Genomic DNA, 19394 nt, shown 5'->3' with positions numbered 1-19394 from the left:
TGCCCAAGTCCTTTGCAGGTCCCCAAAGAGAAGGAGGAGGTGACAAGACCAGCCTCACTGGGGAACATATGGGGTTTACTGTCCCTCTGAGACCCTGAATTGTTGCAACAGGGGCACCGTGTGGCCGGGGCTTATGTAAGTTAGAAAATGAGGAAGTGTCCTGCCCATGTGACATGTCCCAACCCTGCCCCCACCTCCCCATCACCATGACAAGTACAAGGGCACTTCCAGGGAAGACGGGAGCATTCGAGGCACATGTGACCCTTGTCCGCGGGGACCCCATCTGGTCCTTGTCATCACCTCCTTGCGGGCTCTGAGAGTCTGGGGCCTCTTTGAAGTTTCCAGATGGATCCACATCTTGGAGCCACCCGGGCCCTCCCCTGGCCTCCCTGATGAGAGCATGTGATGAAAACAAAATGAAGTGAGGCTGGGGTGGGTGACTGAGGGGACCGGGGCACCGAGAACCAAGCAGCCCTCTCCCAGGGACAGGAAGGTGCTGGCTGAGAGCAGCTGTAACCAAGTGAGACCTGGGAGAAAAGGATGCTGTCGGAAGGGTGGGCTCTAGACTTCCTTCTCCTCGAGCGGAGAGCCCAGCGCTGCTCCTGCCCTTCCTCGGGGCCAGCTGGTCTCCAAGAAGGGAGGTGGCAGGGGAGGTCCCAGGAGCTGAGGGCACAGGGCCCTGGGCCTCCTCCCTCAGGGTCCCAGATGTGCTGGCATCCGGCCTCAGGCATTGTGGGCAGTGGTCTCATGCTGGTCTGGGGGCTACATCCAGGTGAAATCAGTTTCTATCTGCAGCAGGGACCCAGGGAGTGACAGGGTCAGGTAGCCTCATAGGCAGAGCTAGTGTTCCCCGGGAGATGGGACACTGGGGTCAGACAGATCCCAAATGGGCACGGTCATGACACAGCACACTGAGAGAGGGTAGGGGTGTGCAGCTCCAGGAGGACTTCCTGGAAGAGGAAATAACTCAGACACTTATAAAACCAGTAGTCCAGCAAAGCGCAGGGAGTTGGGAAAGGGGAGCATCCAGGCTGAGGGATTAGCATAAGCAGAGATGGAGGGGGCCGTGAGCTGGATGGGGTGCTGTAGCCAGCGCAGAGGTTGTTTATTATTTATTTTTGGCTGTTCTGGGTCTTCATTGCTGTGCTCAGGTTCTCCCTAGTTGCTGAGGGCGGGGCCGCCTCCTAGATACTCTGCAGTGCTTCTCACTGTGGTGGCTTCTCTTGTTGCCGAGCACGGGCTTCCTCTAGGCACTCTGGTTGCAGTAGATGTGGCACGTGGGCTTGGTTGCCCCGCAGCACGTGGAATCTTCCCAGACAGGAAGAAGCAGCGCAGGGCTCTCCGCTTGAGGAGAAGGCAGTCTAGAGCCCACCCTTCAGACAGCATCCTTTTCTCCCAGGTCTCACTCGGTTACAGCTGCTCTCAGCCAGCACCTTCTTGTGCTGGGTGCTTCCCGTGTCCCCTGCATCGGCGGATGGATTCTTAACCACTGGACCACCAGGGAAGTCTGCTAGCATGGAGTGTTGAGACAGGGGACAGAGAGAAGGCTGGAAGAGGGGGCAGAGGGCAGGTGACATCAGGTCAAGAGAGTCTTGTGGAAAAGCACTGGGATGCCACCAAAGCTGAGGGGTTGATGCAGTCAGATTCACTCACGTTTCACGTAGGTCCCGTGGTCAGTGTGGCAGGCGAGTCAGGAGACCCCGTGGCGTCCTGGGGAAAGCTGGCAAGGTGATTCAGCACAGAGGTCTTGGCAATGGAAGAAGGACCCCAGAAACACTTAGGAGGCAAAGTTCTCAGGGCTTGAAGCTCAGTTTCCAGAACCGAGGTGAGCTTTAGCCCGCAGGTGGCAGAAGAGTGCCAGTGAGGTGGTCCAGGGCGAGAGCAAGAGGGAGGCCACTACACTCAGAGCCCAAGGGCGGGAGAGGCCGTTAAACCTGGTCTCTTATTTAAGAGCGTGTAAAACCTTCTCTAATGATGGTTCCAGGCCGCCCCGGAGGCCTGGCGTCTAGAAGCAGGGTGCCACGGTCAGCTGCAGGTAATAACAATTCCATTCACATAGTCTTAGGCTTAAGAGTCTGATTTCCTGTTCCAAAGACAGAAGATAAATGGCCCTTATCATTTTTATGTAGCGGATGTCACCACTGGAGCTTCACGTAGAGTGCCCCGAGCTGCTTTTGTGCTTGTTCATTAGACACTTTAAGACCTTTCTCCAGGGAGAAGATGCCCCTTAGCTGGGAGATGACTCCTGGTTTAGCATAGTCCTAGTCCACAGGACTCATGCACAGCCACTCCCTGCCTCCAATTAGAACCACTGGGTGAGCTTGAGCCCCGGAACTGGGGCTGGAGGGATGGCTTCCTGCCCCAGCTGAAAGGAAGCAACATCCTGCCTGGCAGGGCAGGGCAGTAGGCCTCCCCTCTCTCACCAGATAACCAGGCGGGGCACTGCAAAAGCAGGAGAGGAAAGGGTGCCGAGTGAGGGTGGGCTGAGGGCCAGGCAACCTGCCCGGATCTCACTGAAGATCCTCCCGCTTATCCAGGCAGGATCACCAGGCAATGGGGAGGAGTCTGTGGTCCAGAAAGAGAAGACACAGCCCCTCCTCCAGCACCCTCCCCTCTGTTCTCCTAGGGGAGGCTGGGAGGGCTGGAGGCCTGCTCTTTGACGGGTGAGGGGATGGGGGGCTTTAAATCCACCCCAAACTGGGCAGTGTCTCTTTGGGAGTGAGCTTCATTGTTTGGAGACCTCTGTGAAGGTCACGATGGAGCTGTAGCGCCACTGGCAAGCGCCAGACAGCTTAATCAGGACACAATCCAGTCTCCTCATTATAGACCTAGGTCCTAGTCCATCTTTCAAACTGATGAGAAATCTTGTTGGGACGTGTTGGGGTTTGTTTTTTTTTCTTCACGTTTGATTACTTTCCCCCCAAGTCTTCCAGGAATACAAATCTAGATGGGGAAGGGGCGTGGCTTAGTGCGCTGTCAGCTCCGCAGCCCAGCACTCGAACCCCAGCTCCCCTCTGGGGAGGCCGGGCCCCCCAGGAACCAGCGCTGCCCTAGGGGGGCGGGTCCCCTCAGGAGGCAGAGCCGGCACTCACACTTCTTTCTCACTCCTCATCTGTCATGTACCAAGCTTCAGCTTCATGGGTGACTAAAGTTCCACATGCTGCCTTCGGACAGCAAGAGAGTTCCAAAGACAGCAGCAAGGCCGTTCAGAGCGGAGGGCTGGAAGCAGGGGGAGGCGGCCGGGAGGGGAGGGCCAGAGGGGAGTCAGGAGGGGAAGGGGAGGTCCCGAGTGGGGCGAGGAGGGCAGGCCCTGGCTTCCCGGCTGGCTGAGGCCTGGGGGTGGGTGGAACCTGCCCAGCCAGATCCAGGCTGGCCAGACCAGACTGCACACGCAGACAGAGGCCAAAGCAAGTTGCTGCCAGGGGGGGTGCCAGGCCCACGAGGACCAATCGTTTTGCATGAGGAAGACACCCCTGTTTCACGGCCCCGGGGCCTCAGCAGGGAAAAGGCCCATGCTGGTCTGCAGAAGGACCTACCCGGGGCCAGGCTGGACCTTCAGCTCCCTGGACCCTGTGGAGTGGGTATCAGGTCCTGACTCCTCTTCCTGGGAGACTGAGGGTGGCGAAGCAACTGGTCTCCTAACTAATGACAGAGAGAGACGCGCGGCCTTTCACATGGCGGAAATGAGGGGTCAACCCCATCCGCCCTCGACAACCCAGAACCCGGTGGGCGAGGCCTCATGGCAACCTTCTCATTTACAAAAGGGGAGAATTAGGCCCCCACGCCCCAGCAGGAGTCATGCTGGAGGCTGGGCATGTAGGAGGGGGCTCCCCTGATGGCTCCCCAGCCCTGCTGCCCCCTCCCAGGCTCTCTGAGGGTGCAACCTGTTCCCGCCCTGGGCTGGGCACTGTGCTGGCACCTGAGTCATGGGCAACATCCCCCAGTATGAGAGCCACCCTGGCACGTGGCCCCACGTGGAAGGAGGGTTGGCCTTGCTCTTGGGAGCTGAGTCACTCAGGGGACCTGGGAGTGAGCTCCAGGGAGCAGAGGCTCCCCCAGGCCCTGGAGGCATCTCAGAGACCTCTGGGGGTGCTCTGCTCCCAAGGACGTGGCCACGCGGCAAGGTCCCCGCACGTCCAGCTCCCGCGCCATCGGTTGCAGGGACTCTGAACAGAAAGCTGGGCTCTGACACAAGTCTGCTCAGTGTCTGAGTCGGTGTGACCCTGCCCCCTGTCCAAGAGTGGGTGGTGGTGCCTTCTCGGTCCCCCACGGGCAGAGCAGAGGGCTGGGCTGCCCCCAGCTCTCTGTCAGCTGTCCATCCCTTGGGCCCCCACTCCTCCTGACCCCAGGCAGCCCTAGAGCTGTGACCCTCTTCTTGCTGGAGGGGCAGGGGAGTGGGGATCTCAGGCCGGATCTCTCCAGCTCAGGGTGAGGTGGTGCAGGAGGTCCTCCGAGGGGCCCCATGTCTCTTCTCCTGCGCCTCCCCAGCCCGGTCCAGTAGCTACCCCAGGATTCTCTTCTTCCCAGAGCCAGCTTCCAGCCCAAGCAGATGTCACAGCCAAGATCTCCTTCCTGAAATCGGCTCAGTTTCAAACCATTACTCCTCATTACTCTCCTGAACGACTCCTTCTCAATCTTCTCCTCCACGTTTGGTCCGTGCCCTTCAGAGGTTTGCAACAGGACTCATTTCTTGGCCCAGGGACAGGCCATCCATCTTCTTAATCTGACCTCATAAATCAGCCATCTGGGCCTCCTCAGGCACCCATCCACGGCCCCCTCCACCCATGGAGGCCTTTGGGCACCTCTCAGGGCAGCACCCACCAAGACCGCCAGCCCCTCCAGGAGAGGGCCTGCTCCCCCAACATGCCCAGCACCCTCCTTCCTCCCCACCATTCACCCCCCTCAACGACAGGCCGGGGGCTCCCAGCTGCTCCAGCAGACTCCACCAGCAGCCCAGGCAGCTGCCTCTTCTGTCAGCAGACCCTTCTCCCGGAACCGGGACGTCTTAAGCTTGTTGGGATCAATTGCCCGTGTCGTTCCACTTAGTCCCCCTGCCAGGCCCTGACATCTTCACTGGCGGGGAGGAAACAAGGGCTTTCCAGGATTCTGGACCAATCCCTAAGGGACATGGCCTTGGGGCAGAGAATAAAGCAGGGTCTGGAGGGGGCGGAGCAGTTAGAAGCAGTCCAGAGTCTTTAGAAAAAGCCACAAGTAGCCCCGCACCCTCCGTAGCCCCTGGGGAGCCCGGCACACAGAGAGCCCTCAAGTAAGCCCTCAAGCTAAGGGGCAGAGGAGATGTGGCAACTCTGGTAAATAGAAATGGTGTGTGTGTGTGTGTGTGGTGTATGCATTGTGTATATGTATGGGTTGCGTGTGCATGTCAGTGATTTCTTGGTGGGGACAAATCCCAAGGACTGATGGTGAAGCTGAAACTCCAATACTTTGGCCACCTGATGCGATGAACTGACTCATTGGAAAAGACCCTGATGCTTGAAAAGATTGAAGGTGGGAGGAGAAGGGGATGACAGAGGATGAGATGGTTGGATGGCATCACCGACTCAATGAACATGAGTTTGAGTAGGCTCCGGGAATTGGTGATGGACAGGGAGGCCTGGCATGCTGCAGTCCATGGGGTCACAAAGAGACGGACACACCTGAGCGACTGAACTGAACTGTTTAGTTGCTAAGTCGTGTCTGACTCTTGCAACCCCATAGACTGTAGACTGGCTCCTCTGTCCATGGGATTTCTCAGGCAAGAATACTGGAGTGGGTTGCCATTTCTTTTTCCAGGGTATCTTCCCAACCCAGGGATCAAACCCAGTCTCCTGCATTCGCAGGCGGGCTGTTTACCACTGAGCCACCTGGGAAGACATCTTTGACTTGAACCCCCACTCAAAGACCCACTGGCCAAAAGATACACCTTAAGTTTCCATAGTTAGTTACTCAACTAAAATTGACTTAGCATCTGCTCTGTTCTGAGCAGGCAAATGATGAAAATGCAGCGGTAATCGTAAAGACACAGTTCTTGCTTTGTGAGGTGTGTGTGCATGCTGGAAGGCTTCCTGGAGGAAGGGTGTTAACCTTGCAACAGACGGGAGAGATTTCGCATGATTAGATTAATGGTTCTAAAACTGGTCCAAGCCCAGGGGCACCTGGGAACTTTTAGAAATGTAGATTCTCTGGCTGAACCAGACACGGATGGTAGAATGTCCTCCAGGTGCTTCAGGTGAGAACCGGTGGGCTGGGCCATGGGAAAATCAGCATCAGGAAAGCAAATTCTGGGAATTCTTTCCTCTGGCCAAGACTCTGGGGCCTCAAAGGGTGTTCTGGGCTTCTGTCCAGGTGCTGAACCATCCTTCAGGTCTATAAAGTGTGCTCCTGGTTTCCGGGCAAAACAGAGAACACTATTCAAAAAATTTGATATTTAGTATTTTCCCAAAGAGCATGAAGATCGTCATCATGTGAAATACCAGAATCTCGGACATCTTATCTATTTTATCCCCCAGATTAGACAGGACTAGGATTGCTCAGGGCTTCCCAAGTGACTCAGCGGTAAAGAATCTGCCTGCCAGTGCAAGAGATGCAAGGGACGTGGGGTCATTCCCTGGGTCGGGAAGATCCACTGGAGAAGGGAATGGCAACCCACTCCAGTATTCTTGCCTGGAGAATCCCATGGACAGAGGAGCCTGGCAGTCTACAGTCCGTGGGGTCGCAGAAGAGTCGGACACGACTTAGAGACTAAACAGCAACAGGATTGTTCTACAAAGACAACGTACCTCCCAGGCTTTCCTCGCGTGTGGGCCGTCTCCTTGCCCCCTGCTCTTGCCTCTGGGGCCTCCTTCCATCAGGAATCACCTTCCATTAGGAGTGGCTCTCGTGGGGGTTTCTTGTCCCCTCTGGGCTTTTTCTGAAGATGCCTTCATCCTGTTCTTGCGAGACATGTTTATGTGATAGATTCCAGTTGGACAATGAATTCACTTTTGTTTTAGTCTTTGATAAGATTGATTTCCAGGCTCCTAGCCTCTCTCACTGCCTTTAGGAGTCTGCCATTCACAGATGGGTCACTTTCTCTTCTCTCGGCTTCTTGTAAGATTTACTTGCTATTCTCTATCACTGTGATGGGTCTGTGTGTGGGTTACTTTGTGTGTTTTTTTTAATCCCTTGCTTAGGATTTATTGTGCTCCTTGAACTGAAATTCATGTCTTTTATCAATTCTGGAAAATTCTCAGCCATCACCTCTTCAAATAACGACCGTCTCTCCTGTTCTCGGTTGTCTCCCTCTGGCCCTCTGTGCAGCTGTGCATTATTTCTCACCCCAACTCCCTCTTCTTAGCCTCTGTCTCATATTTCTGGCTTTTTCCTCTGTTCTGCATTTACGCATCCTGGTAATTGCTTCTGCTCCATCTTCTAGTTCACTGATTCCCTCCTGAACTGGGTCTATACGCTATTCCTCCCATCTGTGGAGTTTTGTATTCCAGTTATTATGTTTTTCATTTCTAGAAGTTCTACCTGGCTCTTTTTCAATCTCTTGGATCACTTTTATAGTCTTTTTTTCCCCTCCTTGTCTGTATTCTCAATTCTTTCTTGAAATATTTTTAACTTATTTTTTTTTAATTCTAGTTCTGATCACTCAAACATCTGAAATCTTTTGATCTAGTTTTGCATGTGTGGTCTCTGCTGATTCTGACTCATCATGGGTGGTTGTCTCACGTGTTTTGCAATTTGAGATTGTAGCCAAATGATATTCTGTAGGAACCCAGAAGAACCTAGAAGACATGGGTGTGCCCTGGCCGTGTGTCCCAGGCCTATCCAGCCAGCACCACTTTAGGTTAATTTCTGGGCTTGGGGTTTTCTGGACCACTGATCTCACAAATTGGAGCCCCAATTGCTAGTGAAGATCAGCCTAAATTGACACGTTCTCAGGAAGGAATCTTTTTGTCTTCATTCACTGCAGGGCCCTAGACACATGAATATCCTTGCTCTCTTTCTTTGCTAAAAGTTTGGTTTATACAGCCCAACCTTATGCTGAGTGTACTGCCTTGGAGGGTCCCAGCTTGAGATAAAGATCTCACTTCATACTCCCAAGCTCCCACGAGCTCTGGATAAGACAATGTCTTGTGGGTTAGTTGCTAAGTTGTGTCACTTTTGTGACCCCATGGACTGCAGCCCGCCAGAGTCTTCTGTCCATGGGATTTCTCAGGCAAGACTACTGGAGTGGGTTGCCATTTCCTTCTCCAGGGGATCTTCCTGACCCAGGGATTAAACCCGCATCTCCTGCTTGGCAAGTGGATTCTTTACCACTGAGCCACCTGGGAAGCCCCAAAGATAATATGTGCATTGCAGTTAAAACCCAGTTCTAGGCTCCTGTTAGCAAATGCCTCAAGGCAGTGTTTGCTTCTAGTTCCGGTATCAGTTCCCACATCATTACTGGCTCTCAGGAATTTCCCTTACTTTCTTGCAAACTTAGCTACACATTGAATAAAGAAGTTTGTAATAACTGAACCTGCATTCTTAGGTGTTTTTGTAGCAAGTGTCCCTCAACCCCAGAGGATCTGACTGTAGCAGAACAAATACTTGTTCACCAAACCATCTCTTCTTCCTTTGGGGCTCAAACCTAGACCACAGCCCTAGCTACCCTCAACCCTTGCAGCTAAGCATGGTAGCATGTCTAGTGGAACTGTTCCCAGGTCAGGATTGTGAAAACCTCCCACACAATCCACAGGGGAAGACGGCAGAGTCACAAGACAGATGAGCCTGTGTCCCTAATCACTGCTTGAAGAACTGCCTGCCATTTCAAACGTTAGATGAATAAGAAAAAAAAACCCTGGGACTTAAGGATTAACCTGTGACAGCAGCTTGTGTTCTTTAGGCTACTGGTCCACCATTTGTCAGAATTAAAGTCTCACATAGAATTGTCCAGTAGTTTAGTATTAATCTCACGAGGCAGCAGTGAGCAAACGTGTGAAGCGTGTGAACATGGGTAGCCTGAATGAAGGGCTTCCCTGGTGACTGAGGTGGTAAAGAATCTGCCTGCAATGGGGGAGACCTGGGTTCAGTCCCAGGGTTGGGCAGATCCCCTGCAGGAGGGCATGGCAACCCACCCCAGTATTCTTGCCTGGAGAATCCCTATGGACAGAGGAACCTGGCAGGCTACCATCCATGGGGTAACAAAGAGTCAGACACCACTGAGTGACTAAGCTGGATGAGAACCAGGAATCCTAGCCACCAGACCAGCAAGGCCTAGAGGCTGGAAGATATTTTTCCCTGGATCTTTGCCCCCAGTGAAAAATGCATTTATTACGAAGGCAGAAACTATAAACGCAGGTGCAAAGTTTATTATTGGAGACAAAGTACACCAACAAATGGAAGAGCACACAGAGAAACAGTTTATTTAAATGAGATACAAGCAAGGCAGAGATGCACACCCAGAGGGGAAGGGTGTGGGTGTGCCCCCAGCGAGGAAGAAGGCAGTAAAGAGGCGGCTGAGTCAGTTATATAGGTCAGTTCTTCAGGGTCTTTGTCTTCCATCAGGCCAATTATCTGATTTTTTTTTTCCCCACACCTGACCTACCCTGAGACCCTCCCCTGGGTGTGCACGTTACCCCTCAGCCAAGATGAATCTCGAAGTGACGTCTTCTGGGAGGAGCAAGACTCATATGTCCTGGCATTATCCCTTGACTATTTGACCCACAAGGAGCCTTTGTGCGCATATGTAGTGTCTCCCTTGTCCCCAAAGAGGGGGGCAGCGGAGATCCCTTAATCCTTTACTCAAACAGAGTTTTGCCCCTCTTTGTCCTTACCATGGCTAATACCTTAAGGTGTTTACAAGAGACAAACACTGGCTATTTACCCTGTTTCTTTTACTATTTTCATTTCAGAGGGCAAAAAGGAGCCTGTTTGTAAATGCCTTAACTGGAACCCACCTATCTCTTGTCTCAGGAAATGCTAACAGTTGTAAGTATCCAGCCTGAAGCCCACTGCTCGGTGGCCCATGAAATGCAAACAGGAGGCCAGCTGTAAATGTCTAACCTGGAGCCCATCTCTCTCCTAACTCAAACCTATACAATCTTTTCAGGCCTTGGGGGCTTCAAGTGTGTGTATTCAAGGGGCTCCCAGGATGCAAGACCGTGGCTCGCAGAGCCTGAGCGGCTCACTGGAGTTGCAAGTGGGATATTGGTTTGAGAAGGATCCCCCTTCTCTGCCTTGTCACCATTCTATGCCAGGCCTGCACTGGCCACTAGGTCCCCAGACCATGCAGGTGAGGCTGTGCCCTTGAGCTCCTGTGTACTGGGGACACAGATGCAGACATAGGCAAGCTTGGGATGAGAAGATAATGGTGGTCGTGGGTTGTAGTGGAGTGATGACTCAGGCGATGGCCCATTCAGACTGAGGGTCAGGGCGTGGCTGGGAAGTACCAGGTTGCCAGCTCCAAGGTTCAGGTCCCTGGAGACAGAATCAGGCGGGCCCTGCTCTGTTCCCTGCAGGTGAGATTCCAGAGGGCAGCCTGGCCCGCCTGGCAGGGAGAAGCCCAGGCATGCTCTGGATGTGGGCATGTGGCCCAGAGCCGGCAGGACGTTGAGGCTGCCCCATGCAGAAAAACCTCATCTCCACAGTCCTTAATGACACCTTGCTTGGTCTCTGGAGTCCTCAGGTCACCCACTGTGCATGCATGTCTTCAAGAGGCCACAAACATTCATTGACCCCTTCTGCAGGGATGAGGGCCACCACTGGGCATTGGTGACATTGTAGGGATACAGTTGTCAGGGGAACATTGATTGAAACTGCCCACCCTGGCCAGGCACCATGGTAACCATTTTCGTGAGGTCCTGGCAAGGAACAGGTAACTAATAAGCCACCACCAACTGGAAGAGTTCAGGAAAGGCCAAAAGGAGACGCCACGTGTCCTACCATCTCCCAGAATCCTTCTTGCTGGAATCCATCTTGGCTGAGCAATGCGTGTACCACCAGGAAGGAGCCTGAGTCAGAATGATCGGCCAAAGACAACCCAGCAAAAGAAATCCCATCACCATAAAACCCAAGACTTCGAGCCACGTGGCAGAGCAGTCCTCCTGGGTTCCTTTATCCTCCTGCTCTCCCCCTGGGCACCCCTTCCCAATAAAGTCAGCTTCTATGTCTCCTCGGACGATTCATTTCTGAGTGTTAGACAAGAGCCCCCTTTTGGGACCTGGAAGGGGTCCCCCTTCCTGCAACACGGAGACACATCAGGCCAGAGAATGGGCTTCCAGACCCCCACCCTCAATGGCTCACAGCCTAGAAAGACAAGGAAGGGCCTCCTGCTGGGAACTGACCACATCTCCTCCTCTGCCCCCTCCAGCTCTGGTAACAGCAGTGTCCACAGCCCCCTCACCTCCCACCCACATGATCACATGTGTGCTAAGTGGTCCGTACTAGCAAAGGTGTAAGTTAGAATGACCCAGTTGTGGTGTCGCTTTTATGTGTCAACCTGGCTGGTCTGTGATGCTCAGCTGCTTAGTCAGGCACTGTGTAGACGTAGCTCTGGGGATAATTTGCAGGTGTGATAACATTTACGATCAGTTGACTTTGAGTAAAGGAGATGGCTCTCCATGAGGTGGGTAGGCCTCATCGAATGGATAAAAGGCCTTAACAGCAAAAACAGAGGCTTTCCGGAGAAAAGGGGACTCTGCTTCCAGACTGGAACACGGAAGTTCTGCCTGAGTTCCCAGCCTGCCTGGGATTTGCCAGCCTCCAGTCATGCAAGCTGATTTCTTCAAGTAAGTCTCTCAATTCCCTCCTCTCTCTTTCCCTCTCAATTGCCTCTCAGCCTCCTCAACCAAACCACAGTCTCGAGAGCTTCCTGTGCACCACACACAGAGGGGCAGCCCCTGTCTTTCCATTCCTGGTGGCCTTGCAGGGAATTCAGACTCATGTAGGACGCCAACCCTGACGCACCCCAGATCCCAGAGGTATCGGCGAAGGCCCAGCTTGGAAAAGCCTTTGAGGGACAGGCTGAGCATTCTGCACTTTGCTCTGGAATGTTGTGCCCACCCCGCCTCAACCTGAGCCGGACTCCCACCCACCCAAAATGAAATGTCTGAGTGCATTCCACACCCTGGGGAGCTGCTGCAACGGGACAAGATCGCGGCCAGGCAGGGTGGCCCAGCCTGGCCTCGCTTCCGGAAGAGCTCAGTGGACAGAGGAGACCCGCACAGCCACCTAGGGAGATGGACAGTCACTGGGCCACACTTGCCCAGTGCTCACTTCACAGCCACAGGGAGCCCAGGTTCCTGGGAGACAAAGTGACACTTAAAAGCCCATCATCTCCTACCACCCTCCCACCCTGAGCTCCATAGATCATAAATTCCACAGGGCAGAGGGGGCTCATGCTGGGGCCTGAGGTCACAACCCAGCTCCATCCGTTGCTGCAGATGGAGGCCCCCTGGGAATAAGATGCAAAGGGTGATATCAGCCCTGGGCATCCCTGTCAACCCCCGACATTTCCTGGGCCAGCCCTCTGACCTAGATGGGGACTATTTTGGCCACTGCCCTGCACTCCAGAGAAAAGTAACCCTCCTCTGCCCCTTCTTCCTCTGGTTATCCCACCGTGGAGGAGAGCCTCTGGGTGTAGGGTTAAAGAGCAGAAGGTAAGCTGTGAACACAGATGAGCCCAGCAATTTGATATTAAGGAAACTCAGAAGCCCGCAGACTACTGGAAACGGTAGTTCATTTTCACTTGCATCTTAAACCCCATGGAGCCAACTGGGAATAACACAGACCTCAGTGTCAACTACGGGCTCCCCAGGTGCCTGAATGGTAAAGAATCTTGCCTGCCAATGCAGGAGACGAAAGAGACGCAGCTTTGATCCCTGGATCAGGAAGATACCTTGGAATAGGAAATGGCAACCCACTCCAGTATTCTTGCCTGGAAAATCCCACAGACAGAGGAGCCTGGCGGGCTACAGTCCATGGGGTCACAAAGAGTCGAACACGACTGGGCTCAGCACAGCAGCAGCAGTGTCAACTGAGCCAGGACTGGAAATCTCGGCCCTGTCTTTGAGGGGCGGAGGGCCCTGGGCTTCACTTCACCGCTCTGAGCCTCCATCTCCTTTTCCCACAGACATGGGAATAACAGCATGCCCTCCACCAGGCGGCCATGAGGGTGAAGGGCCACACTGGAAGCACTTAGCCGGCATCTGGTGCTCTGTGCCCAGAGCTCCCACCCCCTCCTCTCATCCCTCCTTCTGTCCCTGCCTGAGAAGCTTGTGGGGACACCGGATGTGTAACAACTTGCATGATCCCGGGAGGGTCAGAGAAGACGACCCAAGTGACAGGGAGGGATTTCAGGTGGGGAGGAGGGTCTCAGAGGTGTTTTAGGGGCATTTTCTGTGCCCCTGGATACACTTTAGAAGCAGAGGCTTGGGACTTCCCTGGTGGTTCAGTGGCTAAGAACCCGCCTTGCAATGCAGGTGATGTGGGTTCCATCCCTGTTTGGGGAACTAAGATCCCACGTGTCACAGGGCAAGTAAGCCCACACCAGGCAACTAGAGAGAAGCCCTCGCACTGCAATAAAGATCCCACATGACGCAAGACCCCACGGAGACAATAAAATTTAAAAAAAGAAGAAGTAGGGGCTTGGATGGAGGAGATGAAGCCTTCCTCTCAGGCCAGGGCTACAGATGGACTGAGCAGCCTCCTTCTTCATGAAGGGAAGGACGGGGGTGAGGGCCCTGTGGAGTCCCAAGGCCGCGAGGCATCATCATCTCTACAGCAAGTCACGTTCCTGAGGAATCGGGCCACATAGGAGTGAGGCTCCGAAACCGCTGGCCAGGCATGAGAGCCGCAGAAGAGAGGAGGCAGCCTCTAAGGGAGGCCATGTCTCCCTGTCCAGAACCACCTACTGTGTGCCGCCCTTACCGTGCGCCTCCCTTCTGCCCACGGAGGAAGCAGGACCACGGGGATGGAGGGTCTCACCGTGCATTCCACAAGCTGCTTGTGGCTGCAGCATGAGCCTGTGCAGAGCAGCCCTTGAGACACATAGCTGCTGTTAAAGGGCTTCAGAGATTGGGAAACTGAAGCCCAGAAGGATGTGACTCCCCTAGGCTGACACAGCTCAAGCCTTCTGAGTACTTGGACCAAGGAAACCCCCGCTCAGCAGCTTCCTTGCTACATAAACCTGATGGAAGGAATTCTCCTGTGCCTCAGTTTTCCTGTCTGTAAAAAATTAAAGACATCAAAGTATCCTGTGCCCTGGCCCTAAGGATAAAATGAAATAATGTGAAAGAGCCTCATCAGATGCCTAACATAATAAACCTTGATTAAAATGACTATCCAGACCACAGTGCTATTATTCTAATTTTCTCCCATTAAGCACTCTGTATTTGCTAAATGAGTGATTTTTTTAAACATTTTATTATGAAAGTTTCAAATACACAGCCAAGTGGAAAGAATTTTTAATGAACACCCAGATTCTATAACAGTAGAATTCTACCATTTACATTTCATAATACTTGCTTTATCAATATCCATCCATCAATCTGTCTTACTTTTTGATGCATTTCAAAGTAAATTGATGATGTCAGTCCAATTCCCCTTCAATGCTTCCTGGTTTACTGTTTGGGAAGGGGGGTGAAATTTACATACAGTGAAATGCACAAAACTTAAAAGTCGTTTGCATATAAACATGTAATACAAACCCATATCGGAATAAAGGATATGACTATCATCCCAAAAGCGCTTCCCAGGTGGCTCAGTGGTAAAGAATCTGCCTGCCAATGAAGGAGACACAGGAGACTCAGTTCGATCCCTGGGCCGGGAAGATCCCCTGGAGAAGGAAATGGCTACCCACTCCGGTATTCCTGCCTGGGAAATCCCATGAACAGAGGAGCCTGGCGGGCTACGGTCTATGGGGTCGCAGAGCTGGACACGACCTAGTAACTGAGCATACATCATCCCAGGAAGCGTCCTCCCGCCTCTTTGCACGCAGCCCTGCCCCTGCTTCCAGGAGGCAACTGCTGTTCTGATTATTCCCACTACAGGTTAGTCTTCCTGTTGTAGAATTTCACATGATCATGATTCATAACACAGGGCTGTGTGTACTTGTGTCAGCTATCTGCAGCTGTATAACAAATTACTCCTAAGCTGAGCAGCTTAAAACATTACCACCTGAGTTCACAGTTTCTTTGGGCTGGAAACCGGGACATGGCTAACCAGGCAGTGGTGGTGTAGTTGCTAAGCCGTGTCTCTTTTGCAACACTATGGACTGTAGCCTGACAGGCTCTTCTGTCCGTGAGATTTCCTGGGCAAGAATACTGGAGTGGGTTGCCATTTCTTCCTCCAGGGGATCTTCCCAACCCAGGAATCGAACCCACGTCTCCTGCATCTCAGGGGGATTCTGTACCGCTGAGCCACCTGGAGAGCCCCCTGGCTTAACTGGACCCTCTGGCTTGGGGATCCCTTAAGGCTGCAATCCACACACTGCCAGGGGCTGCAGTCTCTCATCTGCAGGCTTGGCTGAGGGAAGTCAGCTTCCTGGCTCACTGGAATGGGCGTGGATGAAATCAGCACCTTGAGGGTCGTTGGACTCGGGGCCTCACGCCCGTGTATGCTGGCCTGCGGACTGCATCTTTCAATCCCTCATCACGTAGGCCTTGCATAGGGCAGCCCACAGTGTGGCAGTTTCCATCAGAGCAAGGAGGTGAGCGGGCCAGACAAGGCGAGAAAGACAGAAGTCAGAGATAGAAGCCAGATTCTTACCACTGTCTCTTGGAAGTGACATCTCATCATTTTTGCCATAGTCTAGCCATCAGAAGGAAGTCACTAGGTCCAGCCCACATGCAAGGGTGGGGACTCTACAAGGGAATGGATACCAGGAGGAAGGTTCACGGAGCACCATCTGACAAGCTATCACCTTCCTTGGGTGAGACACCCAGGGCCTGTCCGTCCCCTGCTGGAAACAGTCTTCCTGGATACTCTCTCTCTGCAAACCTTCCTCTGGCTCTGGGAGGTAACCATGGTGATGGTGCCTGTGTCCCTTGTGGCGGCCTCCTGGAGGGAAGATGCTCCTCTCCGTGGTTGGGGGTGGCCCGGGCCCTATCCCAAATCCAAATGGAGCCCTGAGTCCCTGACCTTTGCCTCTCCATGCTCCCAGGATGGAGTGTCTTCTGGGGAACACCCCTCCGGGTAGTATGTGATATGGGGTGCCCTGGAGTGGGGGTGGGAACCCCCCCCATTTCTACATTTAGCTAACAAGTGGAGGTGGCACCTTTCCTCGGGGCCAGAGCTGGCCTTTTTCAGCACCAGCACAGCAGGCTGTTCCCTGATTTGCCCAAGCAGGGTGACTCTGGACCATGGTCACTGGGTGGGCAGGACAGGGACATTGACCTGAGTGTCCTTCCCATATCCCAAGACAGAGGAGGTGAGAGCACACGTGACAGGCACCGTGTGGGGAGGAAAGAGCATAGCATCGGGTCGGGGCTGTGACTCGGCCCCCAGCCCACCTGCAGACCTCAGCGCCCTCCCCGCGGGGACTGAACACAGAGGGCCTAGGGTGGCCGCCTGGCTGGTGATGTGCTTTCTGTTATTGCAAATATGAGGGGGAAATGGTCAGGATATCAGTGGAGAGTCAGAGACGGAGGGAAATAAGGCAGAGAGACAGAAGCGGATGGAAAGATGCACAGAGAGAGACAGACGCAGAGCGGGGCAGAGAGGGAGGGACGGCAGCAGAGGAGACTCAGGGGCCAGGAGGCCAACACTGACGGGCAGCAATGGGGTGAATGGTGGTGTTGGTGGCAGCACTGGGGAGACCTTCCTTCCTGCACCCCACATCGCCCAGGGGAAACTCAAAAACCTCATCCTGAGGAGCTGACATCTGCAGCCATCAGCCTGGCCCCGGTGGTGGGGGTGGGGGCGCTCAGGGACCCCAGGCAGCCACTCAGGAGAAGGTCAGACCAGATCTTGACCTGGGCAAGTCAGTCACCTCCTCCCTCTGATAGGATTGGCAGATCAGCAAATAAGAATCTGACCTCCAGACAAACCACAGATAGGGCTCTGGTGTCGGTATGTGCCCAGTATGGTATGGGACATACACTAAAAAATTATTCATGATTTATTTGAAATTCAAATTTAACCGTGCATCCTGGATTTGATCTGGCAGCCCGACTCTCTGAGGGGTGGCCAGTGCCTTTGCGTGGCTGTCTACCTCTCGTCCTCCAGGCCTTGGCTCAAAGGACTCCCCTCCAGAAAGGTCTCCCCTGGCGGAAGGACTGCCCCCTCCCCTCAGTCATCCTTCATCAGAGCACCTGGTCCAGAGCAGTCCTGGCGCTTTCAGGTTCTGGGACAACCCCACTCGTGTGTCTGCTTGCTGTTTATTTTCTATCACCCCATCTGAGACAGCAGGCTCCTGAACTCGGGGACCCATCAACACTGTGTCCCCAGCAACTGTCACCTAGTGCATAGTAGGTGCTCAGCAAACATCTGCTGAAATATGCAAGGGCAGAGCCACCAAGAAGGGGAGTGAGAAAGAGTCGTGGGCGATGTGGGGACACTGTGCATGGCCCACCCCTCCCACTGGTGACCTGTCCGCTCTCCCGTGAGTCTCAGAGCTGCCCCGGGGGACAGCGCCGTGGGGGCCCAGCCTGAATTCGGGGGCCTGCAGGTCTGCACGAGCCCAGGGGGCCCTCTGGCGCCCCCTCCCCACAGGACCAGTCTCCTATCCACTGATTCCCAGAGCAACCCTGTTACCATGACAACGGCAATCCGAGGTCACAGCGCAGGAAACTGGAGGACGCTTCCCTCCTGGAACGCTACCTCCGAGTCAGAATCTAATTTTCATTACAGCCATAATAGCGGTTTTGCATAATCGTCCATATATTAATACCTAACATGCCAGTGTTTATTTGGTTAAAATTCATGAATTCAGGTCTAAATAAAAAGTGCTGATGGGTGAAGTTTTTCATTCTCTTAAAATGTTCTTTTTTTTTTTTTTCTCAGTCTCTCTCCTTGGCAGCAACTTGCCTTTAATCCCATTATTAACGCGTAAGGGAGAGCAAAACAAAGCACAGCTCTGCTCTCTAGGGCTCGCAGTGGCCTCGGCCCGGAGAGGGATGCTGCTCTCTGCTATGCAAGGGGCGGGCAGGCCTTGGTCACCTCTGGCACCGCCCCCTTGTGTGACTTGGCACAGGGCATACCGCCTCTCTGGCCCTCAGTTTCCTTGGGGAGAGAAGTGAGGGAGGGGGTTAGCTGGGCACTAGGTTCTGGGCTGGGCAGAGGGACCATGATTGCCTTTGTTGGACTGATGTGGTGTGATGGGGACTCAGGAGACAGACAAGGCCACGGGGATAAAGAGTTGGTGTGGAGGGAGGAGTGCAAGTTGGAGAGTGAAGCCATGGGCAGCCGGGAAGGCTTCCTGGAGGAAGTGGCATTCGGGTAAGCTGAAGTGGTAAGCAAGAGCCAGGGGAAGGGGAGAAAGGGAACAAGGGACGCTAGGTAGGGGAGGGCCTGTTCTCACAGGACAAGGGGGAAGAGGCATGGGTTCGGCAGCACGTGGGTGGTCTGCAGAGTGACGGAGGCAGTGAGGCTTGGAAAGGAGGCAAAGAGAGCCTGGGGGCTGGGACTGAGCAGAGAGCTCAAGGAGGAGGGACAGTCACCTCCAAAGGGCCCTGAAAGGTGAGCTGAGGGGCCAAGGAATGTGCCCTGGGGGGTCAGCAGGGAGGGTTGGGAGGTGGTGAGAGAGAGCTGGCTTGGGGAGCAGAAGGCAAGCAAGGGTGAGGTGGGTGGTCAGGCCAGGGGCCCCTGGTGGGGGAGGAGTCTGGGGCCCAGGCTTCCAGGGTGGGATGGGTGTTGGGGGTCAGGTGTCTAGAGGTTTTGAACAGGTGGAGTCTGAAGTGCCCCGTGGAAGAGTCCAGCAGGCCTGCCTCTAAGGGCTGGGAGAGGAGGGGCTGGAGCAGGGCGTCTCCTCAGGGAGTCAGGGCTTGCTGGAAGGTTCGGCCATGAGAGCCGAGGCTGGGCAGCTGGACCACGTCTCACGGGTGATGAGCGAGGCTCAGGCTGGGGCCTGGACCTACGCTGGGACTCAGAGCCCTGCCTGCTTTGGGGAAGGCCTGCCCTGCCTCAGTTTCCTCATCTGAAAATGGGCGTCAGACCCCTCCCCAGGTGGAGGCGGGCCATCCAGGAGTGGGGGCGGGCCTGGGGCTGGCCTACGTGCACCAGGGCATGTGCAGCAGCCCCACCAGCCGTGCCGCTCTCCCTGCCCCCACTGCCTTGTCTATGGTGAGGCAGACGCCCAGGCCTCGAAAGGGCTCCTGGTGAGATCCCCTCCGCTTCCCCCTCCTCAAGCAGGGAAAACCTAGTGCTCTGAGCAGCAAAGCCTGCAGCTGGAAGCATCCACGTGGGCGCCATGCAGAGAGACCTGGAAGGCT

The sequence above is a fragment of the Ovis canadensis genome, chromosome 3, assembly GCF_042477335.2.
Source record: "Ovis canadensis isolate MfBH-ARS-UI-01 breed Bighorn chromosome 3, ARS-UI_OviCan_v2, whole genome shotgun sequence".
NCBI classification, from domain to species: domain Eukaryota; kingdom Metazoa; phylum Chordata; class Mammalia; order Artiodactyla; family Bovidae; genus Ovis; species Ovis canadensis.
The sequence above is the reverse complement of the archived record's forward strand: the minus strand, read 5'-3'. Positions refer to the sequence as shown.